General features: G+C 34.0%; 2 long non-coding RNA genes across 2 annotated transcripts in view; both read right to left on the bottom strand.

Annotated features, from left to right (window-relative positions):
- Positions 1 to 16,699, bottom strand: part of LOC134758284 (uncharacterized) — a 130,641-nt gene that overhangs the window by 86,249 nt on the left and 27,693 nt on the right. The window lies entirely within an intron of this gene.
- LOC129532905 (uncharacterized) lies at positions 9,372 to 10,300 on the bottom strand. The gene is made up of 2 exons (XR_008678833.2): positions 9,672 to 10,300; positions 9,372 to 9,551 (listed from the first exon to the last, which is right to left on the bottom strand). It is a non-coding gene; the product is annotated as an uncharacterized lncRNA (long non-coding RNA).

The following is a 16,699-nucleotide window of genomic DNA, read 5'->3' on the forward strand; positions in this document are numbered from 1 at the left end:
TCTGGGTTAGTCATATCATCTTTTACGATCTATTTCACCTGCTGCTTATAGCAAGCTCAAGTTTTTGCCTGAGGTTCAATGACACAGGGCATCTAAAAACACTTTGCAATCTCTACCATACTATACAAATGCTAACTATGGTTATGTTCTGAATGTGGTAAAAATAGATTTTGTGTACAGTAAAGTATACCATTATGGTAATGGGGGAGATATTTTACTTATATTGTGCTCTTTCTCTCCCTCCCACTACTTTTTATCTTTTTCTTTCAATAAAAGAATTATATAAAATAATGGTGAGATCGATGGGGACATTCTTTTCAATGAAAAAATTAGGCTGGAGTTAGAAAAGGTAAATATTATAGCATTTAACACTAATCTCAATATATTTACTGGGAAATAAGCAATGTGAATGTTTAGTGCATTTTTTCATCCTCTGAACACTTATTCTTATGCCTCAACCACTGAGTGCCATATTCAAAGTCCTGTGGTACCATAAAATATTTCCTTCTTATCCCCATCATAATAAAAATATCCACCTTTTTTTCTGATTAAACTAAAGAGCTTCTTCTGCACAGCAGAAGAAACTATCAAAAGACAACCTACTGAATGGTAGAAAATTTTTACAAACTGTGAATCTGACAAAGATCTAATATCCAGCCTCTATAAGGAACTTAAACAAATTTACAAGAAAAAATACAACCTCATTAGAAAGTGGACAAAGTTTATGAACAGACACTTTTAAAAGAAAACATACATGAAGCCAACAAGCATATGAAAAAAAGGTCAACATTACTGACCATTAGAGAAACGCAAATCAAAACCACAATGAGATACTATCTCACCACCTCAGTCAGAATGGCTATATATCAAAATGTCAAAAAATAAAAGGTGCCGGTGAGGTTACAGAGGAAAGGGAACACTTTATAATACTGGTGGGAGTGTAAATTAGTTCAATCATGGTGTAGTACAGTGCAGCAATTCCTCAAAGACCTAAAAACAGAACTACCATTTCACCTAGCAATTCCATTACTGGGTATATACCCAAAGGAATGTAAATTGTTCTACTATAAAGATATATGCACGTGTATATTCATTGTAGCACTATTCACAATAACAAAGACATGGAATCAACCTAAATGCCCATTGATGATAAACTGGATAAAGTAAATTTGGCACATATACATCATGGAATAATATGCAGCCATGAAAAAGAATGAGATCATGTCCTTTGCAGGAACATGGATGGAGCTGGAGGCCGTTATCCTTAGCAAACTAACACAGGAACAAAAAACTAAATACCACATGTCCTCACTTATAAGTAAGAGCTTAATGATGAGAACTCTTGGACACAGAGAGGGAAACCACAGACACTGGGGCCTATTGGAGGATGGAGGGTGGGAGGAGGGAGAGGATCAGTAATAACAACCAACGGGTACTAGGCTTAATACTCCGACGATGAAATATTCTGTACAACAAATGCCCATGACACAAGTTTACATATATAACGAACCTACACATGTACCCCTGAACTTAAAATAAAAGTTAAAAACCAAAATCAAAATCTTCATCCTTGAGTGCTTTGTAGCAGTCATCTTGGTGAAAATGTAATATCTGATTTAATTAATTCCAGAGTCGAGGTATCCCAGGAAACATATTCTTGCCTTTTCTTTTCTTCTATTATTCCCATCTCTTTTTTTCAGGAGCTCATTTAACTAAACCAATTACTCAAAACCATAAGAATTGTGAGGACAAACCCAATTTTTTGAGTGAGGAAAGAAGGAACATCCTAAACTAGGAACCATACACCTATTCTCTAACTAGGAACTTTCACAATCCTTTCAAGAAGAATCCCTGGAGTAAACTACATTGCACAGTTGAAACTGTCAGACAGGGACGTTAAAGTAATTGTATTTAACATATTAAAGGTCTAGTGGTAAAGGTAAAAAAAATGGATGAATAGATGGGGCATTTCAACCAAAAGAAAGAAATTATTTTAAGAACAGCCAAATGGAAATATACCTAATATCACAATGTCAGAAATTAATAATTCCTTAGATGGAATTATCAGGGCATTACACACACCTAAAGAAACAATCATAGACCTAGAGGGCAGGCAATAGAAATTATCTGAGCTGAAACACAAAGAGGGAAAACAAAGAAAGAGAACAAAAGGAGAATCCAAGATATGTGAAACAATACCACACAGTCTATCACATGTGCGACAGGTGACTCAAAAGGAGAAAAGAGAGAGAGCGAGGCAAATAAATACTTGAAGGGATAATAGCCAAGAATTTTCTTCAGAAAATTAGTGAGCAATGTTAAATCATAGATCCAAGAAGCTTACAGAACTTGAAAAATCAGATGAACTTTTTAAAAACCTAGATGAATCATGATTACATTGCTAAAAAAAAAAAAAAGAAAAAAGAAAAAGAAAGAAAGAAAAAAGGAAGCTTTTGAAGGCAGCTAGGAAAAAAAAAAGAAATGTTATATGGAAATGAAAAAGATAGAAATGATATCAGACTCCTTTTTCAAAAATATGCAAGCCCAAACATAAAAGAAGGCTTTAAAGCACTAAAATAAAACCTGTCAACTCAAAATTCTATACCTGGCAAAAATATCATTCAAAAATGGTAATGAGATAAAGGACTTTTCAGACAATAGTTCAAAGACCTCATTGCCATTTAAACTGCACTACCAGAAATGTTAGATTAAATATTATCTTTTTCATACAGAAGGAATGTGGATCTACACAAAGGAATTAAGACTGCCAGTAATCGTTAAAATAAAGGTAGATGTAAATGTCCTTTTTTCCCAAAAAAATGTTAGTTTAAAAGAATTTGACTTTCTGAAGAGTAACTATATATTGTGAGGTTTATAATATATGTATTAATTAACTATATGGCAACAATAGCCCAGAGGATAAAATAAGGAAATTGAGGTATACGGTTACAATGTTCATATACTATATGTGAGGTGGCACAATATTATTTGAAAGTAAACTGTGGTAAATTAAAGACGTACAGGCATACCTTGTTTCATAGCTTTGTTTTATCATGCTTTGCAGACACTGTGTTCTTTACAAATTGAAGGTTTGTGGCAAAACGGCATCAAGAAAGTCCATCAGTGAAGCCATTTTTCCAACAGCATGTACTGTCTCTTTCTCAGTATTTTTTAATGAAAGCATTTATAATTAAGTATTTTTAAATTTAGGTGTACACATCTTTTAGACATAATGCCACTGCACATTATAGTATAAACATAACTTTAATATGCACTGGGAAACAAAAACATTTGTGTGGCACTCTTTATTGTAAAATTTTTATGATTTTGATGAACCATAACAAATAATGCAATAGCTCCAAGGTATGCCTGTATATTATCAACCTTTAGCAACCTTTATATTGTCAATATTCATATATATAGAATGGTAATAAAGCTATGTAATTAATAAGCCAATGGTAGAAATAAAAAGGGATTATACATACTACTCACTATTTTTTAAAAGGTCTGAAAGGGAAAAAAAGACCAAAGTCCTAGATGAGGTGAAAAGACACAATTATTAAAATGGCAGACTGAAATCCAGCTATGTCAATTATTACATTAAGAGTAAATGGTCTAAACAGGCTGAATGAAAGGCAGAGATTGCTGGATTGTATAAAACAGCAGATCCAACTACATGTTGTAAGGGTAAAAACTTTATGAAGACATAAATAAAAGTATTGGAGAGGAAAAAATGTGTGTATGCATATATATGTGTATATATATACATGTGTGTATATGTATATTTGTGTGTATACACATATATATACACACACACAAATATACATATGCCCACAAATATATATGCATATTCATACATATGTACATATACACAAATATGTACACAGAAATAATATATGCAAACACACAAATATACACACATATATACACATATACATATATATCTATATATACACACAAATATACATATACACACATACCCAACACTAATCAAATGAAGACTGGAGTGGTGCCATGGACATCATATTAAGTAATCTTTTGAAGAGAAAAGATCTACTGGGGATATCTTTTGAAAAGAAAATGTTATCAGGGATAAAGAAGAACATTGTCTAATGATAAAGAAATCAATTTATCAAAAAAATTAATGGTAAGTATATGTACATTACACACTCCAATGTACGTAAAACAAAAACTGATGGAACTGAAATGAAAGGATAAAGAGAGAAATCTACAATTCTAGTTGGAGACTTAAACTATCATCTCTCAGTAATTGACAGACTACATGGATATAAGATCAGTAAGAGTATAGAAACTTTCAATAATACTATCAGCCTTATTGACCTAGTTGAGATATACAGAATCCTCTACCCAAGAACAACAGCAAATACTTTACTTTCAAGTATTCATGAAACATTCAACCCAAATGAAAAATATGCTAGGCCATAAAACAAATCTCATTCCATAATAAAAGGATTGAAATCATATCCTCTCTTGCCACAGTGGAATCTGATCAATAGCTGAATGTGTTTTATTTGGGAAACTAGTATATTCCGCTATATTCTGCCGAGAAATTTGGGGATATCAGGAAGAAGGACATACAGACACTAATAAATATGAAATAAAGTTTATTACTCAGATAGTAAATGGCAAAAGTATTCTCCAAGAAAAGGGATCAGATTCCTTCTGTAGTAAAACAACCATGAGAAGAATAGATGACCCCAGCTTATTTTGGATTAAGAGGTGAAACCAGGTAGGGATCTACATGGTTTGAACTTCTCCGCCAATGCCAAGGGAGGGAGCTCCTGAGCTTTTTTGTAAGTCAGTTTTCCAGATGTGAGGCAAAAGGTAAAGAGGGAGGGGTGGAGCTTTAAAGCTGTCAGTGATCAAACATCAAAATAGGAATCAGTCTTTATTATAGAAAGATATTTGGATAATTCTTACATATTTATAAGCTGAACAATATGATAGTTCAATGTGAACTATCTAAACAGTTCATAATATAACTAATGTGTTATAATTTACTTGAGAAGATAGAGGATGAGATGAGGTCCTTCAAGTAAGTTAAGTCTTAACCTAACACAAATACTACTTATAAGATATAGTCTAAAATCGATAAATCATAATACATTATAGATAATTATAATTTGTATCATAATACATATAACACCATATACGTATGAAACTATATACACATATATACTAGAGATTGCCACCAGAAGATACAGCTAGCAAGGTTACTAAGTGATCTCAGTTGTCAAGTGGGACTGAGCACTTTAGGATTTTCACCTTAATAGAGCTGTATTTTTTAACAAAAAAACAACTAGGCCAAATTAAAAGAAAAACAAAAACCAAACCAAATAATAAGCAAACTTTCTTTCCTTGCTCTACTCTTCACTATGAGATGTTAAGAGATTCACTTTAACTCTGAGTCACATGCTCTTACCTTAGTAAGAACAAAATTGAGTTGAATAATGTTCCCCAAGGGATGTCCCTGGGTAACAACTGTTATACACAGAAAGGGTTCTGATGTGGAGCTTCGACTTCAGTTTTAGATAAATTAAACAATTAAAACAATCTTATTTTTTACTTTAGGATGTCTTCAAGTCACCCAAGCAGTTTCTACTGTGAATCTTTGGGAGGGAGATTGCAAGGGGCCATCAAAAGTCATTCCAAGTCAAACCAAGGTAAAACCTGATGACAGTGATGAGATTTTTCTCAGCAAATGGTCTTGGATCTGCTAGAATATACAAATGAATAAACATTCAAGGTCCAAAAGTTTCTTTTACATTTGGCTATAGGTTGAAAGCATGAGATGTTTATGAAGTAAACACCCAACATGGCCAAAGTGAAATGTCAGTAAGACAACTACAGAAATGTGATCTTTGAGATAACTTTCTAATTCACCCTCTAAGCTATTCACAAAATGTATAGCTAAAACATGTATACTAGGATTTGAGTTTTTCTCATTCATAAGACCTCTTGCATCTGTTGCATGATATCTTCCATTAATTTTAATAAGTATCAGCAAAGCAAAACATTTCTTCAAATCTTGCATTCATCTGGTTTTTCTCAACTCTAACTACAAAACTTAGGGTTTCTTATCTTTTCATTCACATGTGATACCTTTTATATATTTTTTTCTTCATTTGCATTTCTTCTTCTCATAAAAACTATCCTTGAGCTCAGTGCAGTGGCTCATGCCTCTAATCCTAACACTTTGAGAGGCCAAGGTGGGAGGATCACTTGAGCCCAGGAGTTTGAAATCAGCCTGGGTGGGCAACACGGAAAGAGCCCATCCTACAAAAAATTTAAAAAATTAGCCAGGCATCGTGGTATGCACCTGTGGTCCCAGTTACCACGAAGGCTGAGGTGGGAGGATTGCTTGAGCCCAGAAGGTCGAGGCTGCAGTGAGCTATGATCCCACCACTGCACTACAGCCTGGGTGACAGAGCGAGGCCCCATCTCAAAAAAAAAAAAAGAAAAGAAAAGAAATTCTTTGATATTTTCAGTAACAATACTGTAGTTTTCAGTTACAATTCTTTTAAGTTTTTCTCAAAAAATTCTCAATCGCTTATTTTCTCTTTTAGGAGATAAGCTGTTATTTTAACTCTGTCTTTATTATCTAAGGCACTTCTGAATCTGTTTCTTTTGTCTGCTTTTCACTGTCATCCAGGATGTCTTGTATTCTTTGTACCTGATTCCTTTCTTTGTACCCGACATTATATTTGCAAAATTGTTGTAGAAAATTATTTGAGAGCTACCACATCACCTTCCTTTAGAGAGGAATTAGGCTGCTTTTGTCAGGTACTTGGATGCACTAACAATCTGGGATCACTTCAATTCAATTCCAAAGATTAAAATGATTCATAGCTGAGCTGTAGTCCTTGAAAAGGTCTATGTATTCCTAGTTCTTTTTTTTCTTTTTCCAAAGGTGTAATTTTCGGCCCCTCACTAAAGGTAAAGGATGCTTAGCAGAACCACTGCTTTTGATGGGACCTAGACTCTAAACCCTATTACCCTAGTTCTGTGAGACTGTCAGTAGCAAAATTCAGCTGCCTGTCAACTGCCCCGGGATTATCAATAATCTAGGGGGAAAATAGCCCAAGTGCTAGAATTTGCCAATCTTGGTTTTGTTCTGTTCTTGAATCCTGGGCTGGTATTTCTTCATTAACACTCTGATGCCTTTTTAAATAGAAGGCTTTTGTTTGTATTGTTTAATCCAGTTTTTCAAGTTGTCCTCAGCAGAGGACTGTCTTTTATCCAGTGTTTTGTTATTTACAAATATTAGAAATAATACAAATATTACGATTACAATAATACTAATATTACAAAGAATATTTATGTTACTTATAAATATTATTTATGTTACTTATAAATATTATTTATGTTATTATTACTACCACTGTAATTCATGCATTAATCATCTACTGAACTAAGTCTCTAACTGGCTTTCAAGGCTTCTGGGCTCTATTATTACTCCCTTGCATCAAACCTGTCTCCACACTGCTCCCAGGGTGATATTCTAACACAAAAATCCAATAATGTCACTTAGATGTTTTAAATTATTTAAAAACTTCACTGCATACAGATAACATTATGTAGAAAAAATAAAGTGGATATGAACTTTATAGCAAAATAAACCTCATTTCGAATCCTCACTCTAACAACAGCTGCATGAGTTTGGACAAGCTACTTAAGTTCTAAGCTTCAATTGTCTAATCTCTAAAGCGAGCATGGTATTAACACCTAACATAAAAAAGTGTTTTGAAGATTAAGTAAGAAGTAAAGTACTAACTATGGAGAGTATTAAGAAGATAATTCTCTTCTTGTTATAGCATTGCAAGAGTTCAATAGACATTACAAGTTTTCTTTTCTCTGAACTACCTCTGACAGTGCAAACATTCCATAATTTTTCTTCCTCCCATTCCTTTCCACATATTATTTTATCCTTTAACTAGGAGAAAATCCAGAGGAAAAATAGAAATCAGTGTGGTTTCTCCCATATTCCACAGTAGTTAGAGGGCCAAACACTCTTTCCTACCGCAAAGAAGCTATTCAGAGGGCCTCTACCCATGACCACTTCTTTAGATTACAGAAGGAGAATCGATCCACAGAAAATATGATAATACCTGAAATTTGCTTGACTTTTCTTCATGGGAATCCATATTCTACATGGTTAAATGGGATTAAGTAAATATAAGCTATTCTCCAACAAAAAAGTAGTGGTTACAATAAGACAGAGCAAGAATTAGAGTTTAGATCAAGAAAAAAATGTCTGAGGCCTCTATCAAGGGAGAAACATACTGAAGGCATTTTAACAAAAGAGGAAAAACTCAAAGTAGGATGCAAATGATATACAAGGGAGACACAAATTAACTGTTTGAATTAATTTTAACTACTTTAGAAGGAATAAAATTGCCCTCTTAGTTCTGATAATTTTCTGTCACCCTAGAGAAAAATAAAATATGATTTCCAAAATAGCAGAAAGAGCAACTCTCCTTCTAAAAACAGAAAAATAGAAATGATCAGCTGGCTGCCGATTGTATGTTGTTCAATTAAATTATATTATAAATGTATATATTTTCTATGTAACATATTTACAACCAAAAAAGGAACTATTAAAATTTACATCTAAAGTAATGTCATCTCTTAGAAAATTTTTATCAAATGCACAACTTCCTAAAGTGTCTACATGATTAGCATCATGTTAACTCTCTTTATTTTTTAGATTTTCGGGACCCCTTTGTTATCTGATTCTTCAAATGAGTCATGCTTCTTTACCCCATTTACAATCAGGGTATATTTGAAATTTAAATAACTGTAAAAATAAGAGAATAAGATATAAAGGACACATAAAGATATAAAGGTGACCTTTAAACTTAATTTTACCATATTGAAGTTGACAAAGTAGTTGATGATTTTTAAATGTGGCAATATAGCCTAAACATGTTAAATACAATTTTCCAAAAAGTGACTATTACAAATACATTAGATAGCCTAGGAAGAAAGCTGTAGTTGTTTGATGCTGTGAGTACCATACACTGACTGAGACGGATATGCACTTACTTGGCTAATGAGTTCACCTTCAAACTCTGAACGCTCAACTTGAAATAAATCACCAGGCAACTACATCAGCAGCCACAGAAAAGTAAAATGAATTAATAAATTACAAACCAAAAACATATTACACACTAACAAAATACCGTATTTCGTCTTATCTAAAGATGCCATCAGTTATAAGATGCACTGTTATCTGATTTACCATCAACAATTTTTTTTAAACACTGGCAATTCACATGGAACATACTATTGATTCCAAGATACATCCTGATGTGAGATATTAAATGTAAAAAAAATCATATCTTTGAAAATTAAAATGTAGCATTCTTTTATTTATTGGCTCTTACTCTTGCCTGTTGTAACAAAAGGAATTCTCATTCTCAATCCTAGAATGCCTGATATCTTCAAAATCCATTTAGGCACAAGCTGACTTTCCAAACGTAGACACACAATTCCACAGTGCCTTGGTCTTCATAGCAAAGTTGGGGGCACTGGGGATACAGTTAAAAAGCAGAAAAATAAACATTAAAAAAATTTTTGACCTTTGGAAACCTGTGTGCCTGTGTGTGTGTGTGTGTGTGTGTGTGTGTGTGTGTGTGTGTTATACCTACTTAATTCTGGCAGTAAACTTTCATCTTCTCTGTGTTCCTATGGTAACTTTAACTCTTGTAAATTGTGCTGATTGCTAATGTCATTGAAGATCATTTTTCCTATTGTCTTTCCTTCTTCCCACTTCACACTCCATGGAGTATATATGTCTGATCCACATCTGAAAGGACTGAACTATCAATCCTCCAGAGAGAAAAAAGTGGTTACAAAGCTTCCAGCCACGCATTTTCCTGTAAAAATCAGAACAAAGGAGTGATCTCTTCTATTTCACTAAGTTCCAGTAATATCACATCAAGATTTAGAAGGGATCGCTCCACTGATTGCAGCCACCAAAACTGTGCTCTAGCAAAAACATATTACTGAACAAATACTATTTTCATACCCATTCACAACTCCTTTGCTCCCAGAAAAGACAAAATGTCCTATTAAAAGCTGTAAGATGTCTCTTTGAGTGCAGTAATTATCTAATCGCAAAGCATTTCTGAAGGACAAACTGTACATATTGTTCTTAGAAATAACTAAGACATAGCCACTTCCAGTAGTCAGTGGCAGAAATAGGTTTAGTAAATAAGAGGGGCTTACAGTGATTGCCTGGTTTTTGTGTTGGGCAGCCTATAGAGACTTTTCTTGAATCGACATCTTGGTGACCCTTTAAAGAAGACTGAAAATCTATTTGTTTTACATCAAAGAATTTGAAGTCAGTGGTATAAGTCATGGAGATCATGTGGGGAAGTGAAGACTAGCCCAAACTTTACCTCAGGACTCACCACTCTCTAGACTGATAATGATATCAAAAAATACATCTTGAACTCTCAGCACAGACACAGCAAAGCACATTTCATTTCTGTAGCACCCATGGAGTCCAATGTATTCCTATGAAGATGTACACATCCAGATAGATTTGGATAAAATTTAGTAATATATTTTCCCTGGAGAAAAAAAAGAATATTCAAGAAAAATCTTCTCTCACAAATTCTAAAACCCAAATTATTAAATATATGATTTTATTTCTAAAACTTTAGTTCTTCTTATTCATTTTTCCTTTAAAGTGCCTTTTGAGTACCCAAAGGTCAATATTTTTTAATTTACTTTTAATCTAAAATTAATCAATCATATAGGTCTGCAGGGCAACACAACAGTAATTTCAGCATGAATAACAGTATTATACATATGTGACATATATTTTACTCCTAAATGATATTAATAATGATAAATTTTATATCACATTGATTTTTCACCTCTACACAGCAGAAACAGCATCATAGATCATGATTCTATTGTTGCTGCAGGGATTCGGCCTTGCAGAGTGGGCAAAAACTAGAACACACTGCAGGTGGGAAATTGTAAGGAAAAAGTTCTGCATATATTAAATATAATACGGAGCTCTTGACTCTGCTCAATTATATCTTGCTGGAAGTCAAAAAAGTTAGTACTCATGCCAAGTACTTAGACTGTGATGCTAAATAATCGAGTAACATGATAACTATGACTTTTCCATTTCCTTTGTTATAGGTACCACAGTGGAATATTAACAGTAGCCTTACATGTGTTCACGTTTTTACATTGCCTAGCACATTAACCAATTTCTAGGTAAAAAAATAATAAAACCAAAATTAAGGCCATTGTTTCTTCTTCTCAAAACTATAAAAGTTACTGACTTGTGCCCCTTAGTTTTACAAATGAATTTATTTGGAATTTTTCATAGGTAATCCAAAGAAATCCAATTTATGCATTCCCTGAAAGGTAAAGTTCCCATATGACTAGAATCCTTTCTATTAATGCAAAGGACAAGTGTCTAGAGATGTCTCATTAATTGATTTTTCCTGGAATGTTAAGAATTCATCAATTTATATATACAGATCTTGCTTCAAATCAGAAGAAATGAAATGTTCTGTTTAGTATTTGAAAATTGCTTCTATTTGTAACTTTTGGCCTACTGTAGAAATATCATTATTTGGTATAATGATAATTATATATAATAATAATATCATTATTAGTTCTTTGTTTTGTCTTCCACATCCTTTTACTCCTTCTCAGTTTTACACTATTTATGGTTTTTCTACACCTTCTTAAAGAGCTGTGTAGATTTTTGCCACTGTGTAGATTAAAGAAGTATCAATTCTGCTTCTTGTGACAGAAAATGCCCATTTCAATCTTGTTATTTTTAAGAGTATCTTAACATTTTTAAACCTTAATAATATTCATGGTAAAATGTAGAAGTGCAGAATGTGATAAAGTGAAATGTTATTTTCTCTGAAATCTAATTTGCATTCACAAGAAGTACACCCTGTTAACATTTTCCTTCATTCAATGTTTACTATGCCTATATGACATGAATGTCTATTAGTGTGCATATACAGATGAATTTAAAATTTATAGCCTTGGGTTTGTAGAATGGCTTTCTTCATTTTCCTATTCCTAAACTAAATTTAGTCCTAGAATAAAAAGCCAGCAGGATACTTACTGTTGAAAACTGGAAATGTTTCCATTTTAGTGTGGGACAAAAAAAAATATTATTTGTCATCAGATTATTTGATTGTGAGATACTTAAAAACTTTTAGGTTGTTTCCAAACTTTTCCTATCATAATATTGCTTCCAGGAGTGCTGTTTCACATATGCCATTTTGTAAACATGGGAATTAAATTTCTCTTCCTTTTGATATGAGGTCTTTTGCTCTAAAATATTATTTGTACATATATAAAAATGATACTATATATAGGTGTATATATATACGTGTATATGATTATATTATATATAATGTATACACTTAAATTCTATATGCACATTATTGTGTATATATTATACACACATATATAAGTTGCATTATATATGTATTTATGTATTGTAATGATACGGGAGGTGAGCAGGGAAGTGCTGGATAGAGAAAGGCAGGGTCCCTGGTGAAGGCTCCACCCTCAGGCCTGTGCCCATGGACCTATGTGAGGAGAGGCACTCCTGTTTTCACACCCAACTGTTGCATTTTTCAAGACCACTCTGGCCAGCCACCCTGCATCCCCATTCCTGTGCCTATAAAAACCACCCTGCGACCCTAGCGGGCACACACACACAAACAGCTGGACATTGAGAGGAACACGCCAGCAGAAGAATGCTTGCATAAGTACCAGGAGATCTGGAACATCTATTAATTATTTTTCACCATCCTGCCATTTCCAGGACTCAAAGTCAGCAGAATTGACTGAAATAGTCTTCTAAGTCCAATCCAAATATGTCTAATAATGAAAGGCTTTGTAAGGATATGGCTAAGGTGATGCCAATCTAGGGATGGATTTCATGAACATGAGTCTGAGAACTGATCAGGAAATGAAAGATTAACCACAGGTTAAAATGTGCACATAGAACGATTATCTGGGATGTCAATCCAGATGGCTATCAAGCAAAAAGTTCCAAAAATTGACAGTAATAGAGTTGCAAAGAGACAATTTATTAGCATCAGGAATCTGGGGTTTCAACACAGGGAGGTGGATAACCAGAGTGTACACCAGGAATCAAGAAACCACAGCATCAGTGGTAGAGGGGCTTCAACACAATTCTGATTCCAGGCTCTTTCAGAGAGCAATTTATCTGCGATCAAAATTGATCTAGATGAAGGGGTTGTACTATATTTACAGGTGAAGGCTAATGTGGCATTTAGAAAAATATGGAAGTCAGCAGCCGGAGTCAATAAACATCCTCATCTTTCAACTATTAACCACCTCTACTGAGTGACTACATAATATATTTTCAAATTCTTGCACAGGCATTGCCCAGTACTTAGTTCTGATACGTTGATCTTTTGAGATATTACATTTTATTTTGCTTTGTAAATTTATCTCATACCTGTCTACTCTTTTCAGTTCAATTAGGTAGCCAGACTTCTTAAATTTCTTGAATCAGAGATTTTGGAAGCAATAAGATTAAGAAAAGATCAAAGAAGCCTTTCTTTCACAAAAGCCTAACCAAAATGAAGAGACTGATAGGAGACCTGGGCAGAAGGGAGCAGAGAGAATATCTTTGCAGCAGATACCAGTTTCCACCAAATAGGGAAAAGAGAGAGTCTTCAATCTTTGGACCAGAGGCTGGTGCACTAACTAGTCCAAGGCAGTGTCTGATGAGGTATTCAGACCTCAGAGAGATGTTTCTTAGTTTACCAGGAATGCAGGACCCCCAAAATGATACAGAAGCAGAACTGTAAAAGCTCAAGAAACAACTACATTATGAACAGTGCAGCTGCATTAGGGTTCACCAGAGAAAGAGAACCAATAGGATATCTGCATATATAATAGGACATTAATTATAGGAACTGGCTCAAGTGATTATGGAGCCAAGAAGTCCCATGATCTACCATCTGCAAACTGGAAAACCAGGAAAGCCGGTGGTGTAATTCAGCCTGGATCCAGAGGGTGGAGAAGCAGGAGCTCCTATCCCATGTCCAAGGGCAGGAGAATATGGACACTGCAGCTCAAACAGAAAAAGCGAATTCTCCCTTCCTTTGCCTTTTTCTTCTATTCAGGTTCTCAGTGGATTGGGTGATTCTGAATACCTCAATGATTTATTAAAGTAAATCTATTTTGAAAGATACTGAGAAGCTTACAATATCAAAGAAAAACTGGAATGATTAGGCCTTTAAAAAAATATGGAATCAGCCAGGCATGGTAGCTCACACCTTTAATCCCAGCTCTTTGGGAGGCCGATGCAGGAGGATTGCTTGAGCCCAGGAGTTCGAGACCAGCCTGGACAATATAGCAAGACCCTATCTCTATAAAAATAAAATTTAAAAATAAAAAATAAAATCTAGAATCAAGGCCAGCTCTTCTCTCTATAGCAGGAACTCATGAACCTTGAGTATTCTCAAGATAGCATAGCACCCAACAGATTCATATGCTTTGTAACCTCTGTCTATCACTCATAACTTCAGGAAAAAGTCTGATAGGTTCCACTGAGACCATATTCCCACCTATGTCTAAGACTGGAAGGTGGGCTTACTGGCAGGCACTACCAGTAATGCTCATTGTATCTCCTTTGGCTTGGCTCCTTAGTTGACATATATCTTGTGCTCAAAGAATTAATGTTGAATTTAAATATTCTAAATGGCCAGTTTTTAATGAAGGCACATGCTGGTAAGCAGTACAGCTATTCTTATAATCCTAGACTTTTGTTCTTTCCTATTTATTTTCATATTTTTCTATGCTCCCGTTTTTGTCAGAAATCTGTTGGAACAGTTATTATCTCTATTTCTTCCATGGTGTCTAAGACTAGAGAGCTATTTTTCCCTCTGCAATGTCTTTTTTTTCTCTCTTTGCCATGCTTCAGTGTAACTTGTCAGTCCTTCATGTTATGTACTAGAGGAATTGCTGTCTCACCAGAAAAAGTCGCTGAAAGAAACTGCTTCTGAGCTTGAACACAAATCAATTCCTTTCATCTCATTCTTGCCAAGTTGAATATTGATCTGTGTCAAAGCAATATGCATGACTTTTTCATTAATATTTAATTGTTATTTTATATGACTTCAAGCAAAGAGACATCTCCATGGTTCATTGATTCATCCATTCTTTTGGCCAAATGCCAAATAGCCTGTCTCCAAGAAAATGTATCTGCCCTTTTCAAATGAGACTCTTTGAAGACCAATTCAATTCAATCAAATAATTAGGCTATCGCATCATGTTATTATCCTACTAAAAAGTATAGTTGAGAGCAGTACATATTCTAAAGTAGCAGTGATAGAAAACATTATGTTACATGTAAAAATTACACATGAGTGAATTTTTGGCGAATACAAAACGGAAAAATGGAACAGAATATAAATATAACAAATCTGCATATAAAATTCAGAATTAATGCGCTAGTTACACCCAGATTAAAATGAATTACTTTTATGTACAATTTCATTGTAAAAGGAACCAATGCTCCATGGTTGATTGGGAGACTGGAACAGAGATTGTACATGGTACACTTGTGCAATGAGCCTGGAACATCTTGTGGTACCAAAAAAAAAAAAAAAAAAAAAAAAGAAGTGCTAAAATTTTTAAATAGAAATGAAAAGGATAAGAGCACATCAAAGTGACACAGTTGCCAAATCTTCCCATAGTCAGAGCTGGACCAATCAAACAATAAAAGAAATAACACATTATGGATTATAAGTGTCACACTGGATTGAAGTATCCATAAGCCCTTAATAATAAAAAATAGCTAAAAAGAAAGAGGCAACTCTTCTTTATGGAATAATTCCAATTAATAACTATAGAAGAAATGTGGGAAATAGAAAACCAACTTGAAAACACCACAGTAATAATTTCTGCTGGCAAGATTCAATGCTGTATGCTACAGTGGGTAGCAAAATTTTAAGAACAGGATAGTGGCCTAGATTCAAATATCGCCCTTTTTTTTTTAATTCTTGTTGTGATTTTAATATACACTCATTAAATTTTTGGTAATTCTCTCTTTAGGGGGATGGAACTTAATTTGTCTCTCCTTGAGTGTGGAATTACTTTTCTTAATGACTCACTTTCAACAAAGAGAGTATAGAAAGGGAACAACAGTAACTTCACAGTAGAGAAACTGGCAGACATCACTGTAATAAAGTGATTTTAAGGTTAGCATCACCAACAATAAGTCATGTTGATATCATGCTACTCTTGAAATTATAAGGACACATCACCTTTGTAGCATTCTCCCAAAATATATAAACTTAACTAATTATGAGAAAACATCAGACAAGCCCCAAATGAAGGACATTCTACAAAATTTCTGACGAGTACTCTTCAAAAAGATCAAGATTATAAAAAAACACTTAAAGACTGAGAAAGATTGGGAGAGACAAAATAGACGTGACAACTAAATGCAGAGTGGTGTCCCAGATTGGATCCTTAAACAAAAAAGAGACATTGATGTAAAAATTTATGAAATCCACACAAAGTCTATAGTTTAGCCAATAGTATCATATTATTTAGTTTTGAAAATTATACCATGATTACATAACATGCTAACATTAGAGAAAACTGAGTGAAGGGCATATAGGAATAATCAGTACTA

The sequence above is a fragment of the Gorilla gorilla genome, chromosome 3 (assembly GCF_029281585.2).
Source record: "Gorilla gorilla gorilla isolate KB3781 chromosome 3, NHGRI_mGorGor1-v2.1_pri, whole genome shotgun sequence".
Classification (NCBI taxonomy): domain Eukaryota; kingdom Metazoa; phylum Chordata; class Mammalia; order Primates; family Hominidae; genus Gorilla; species Gorilla gorilla.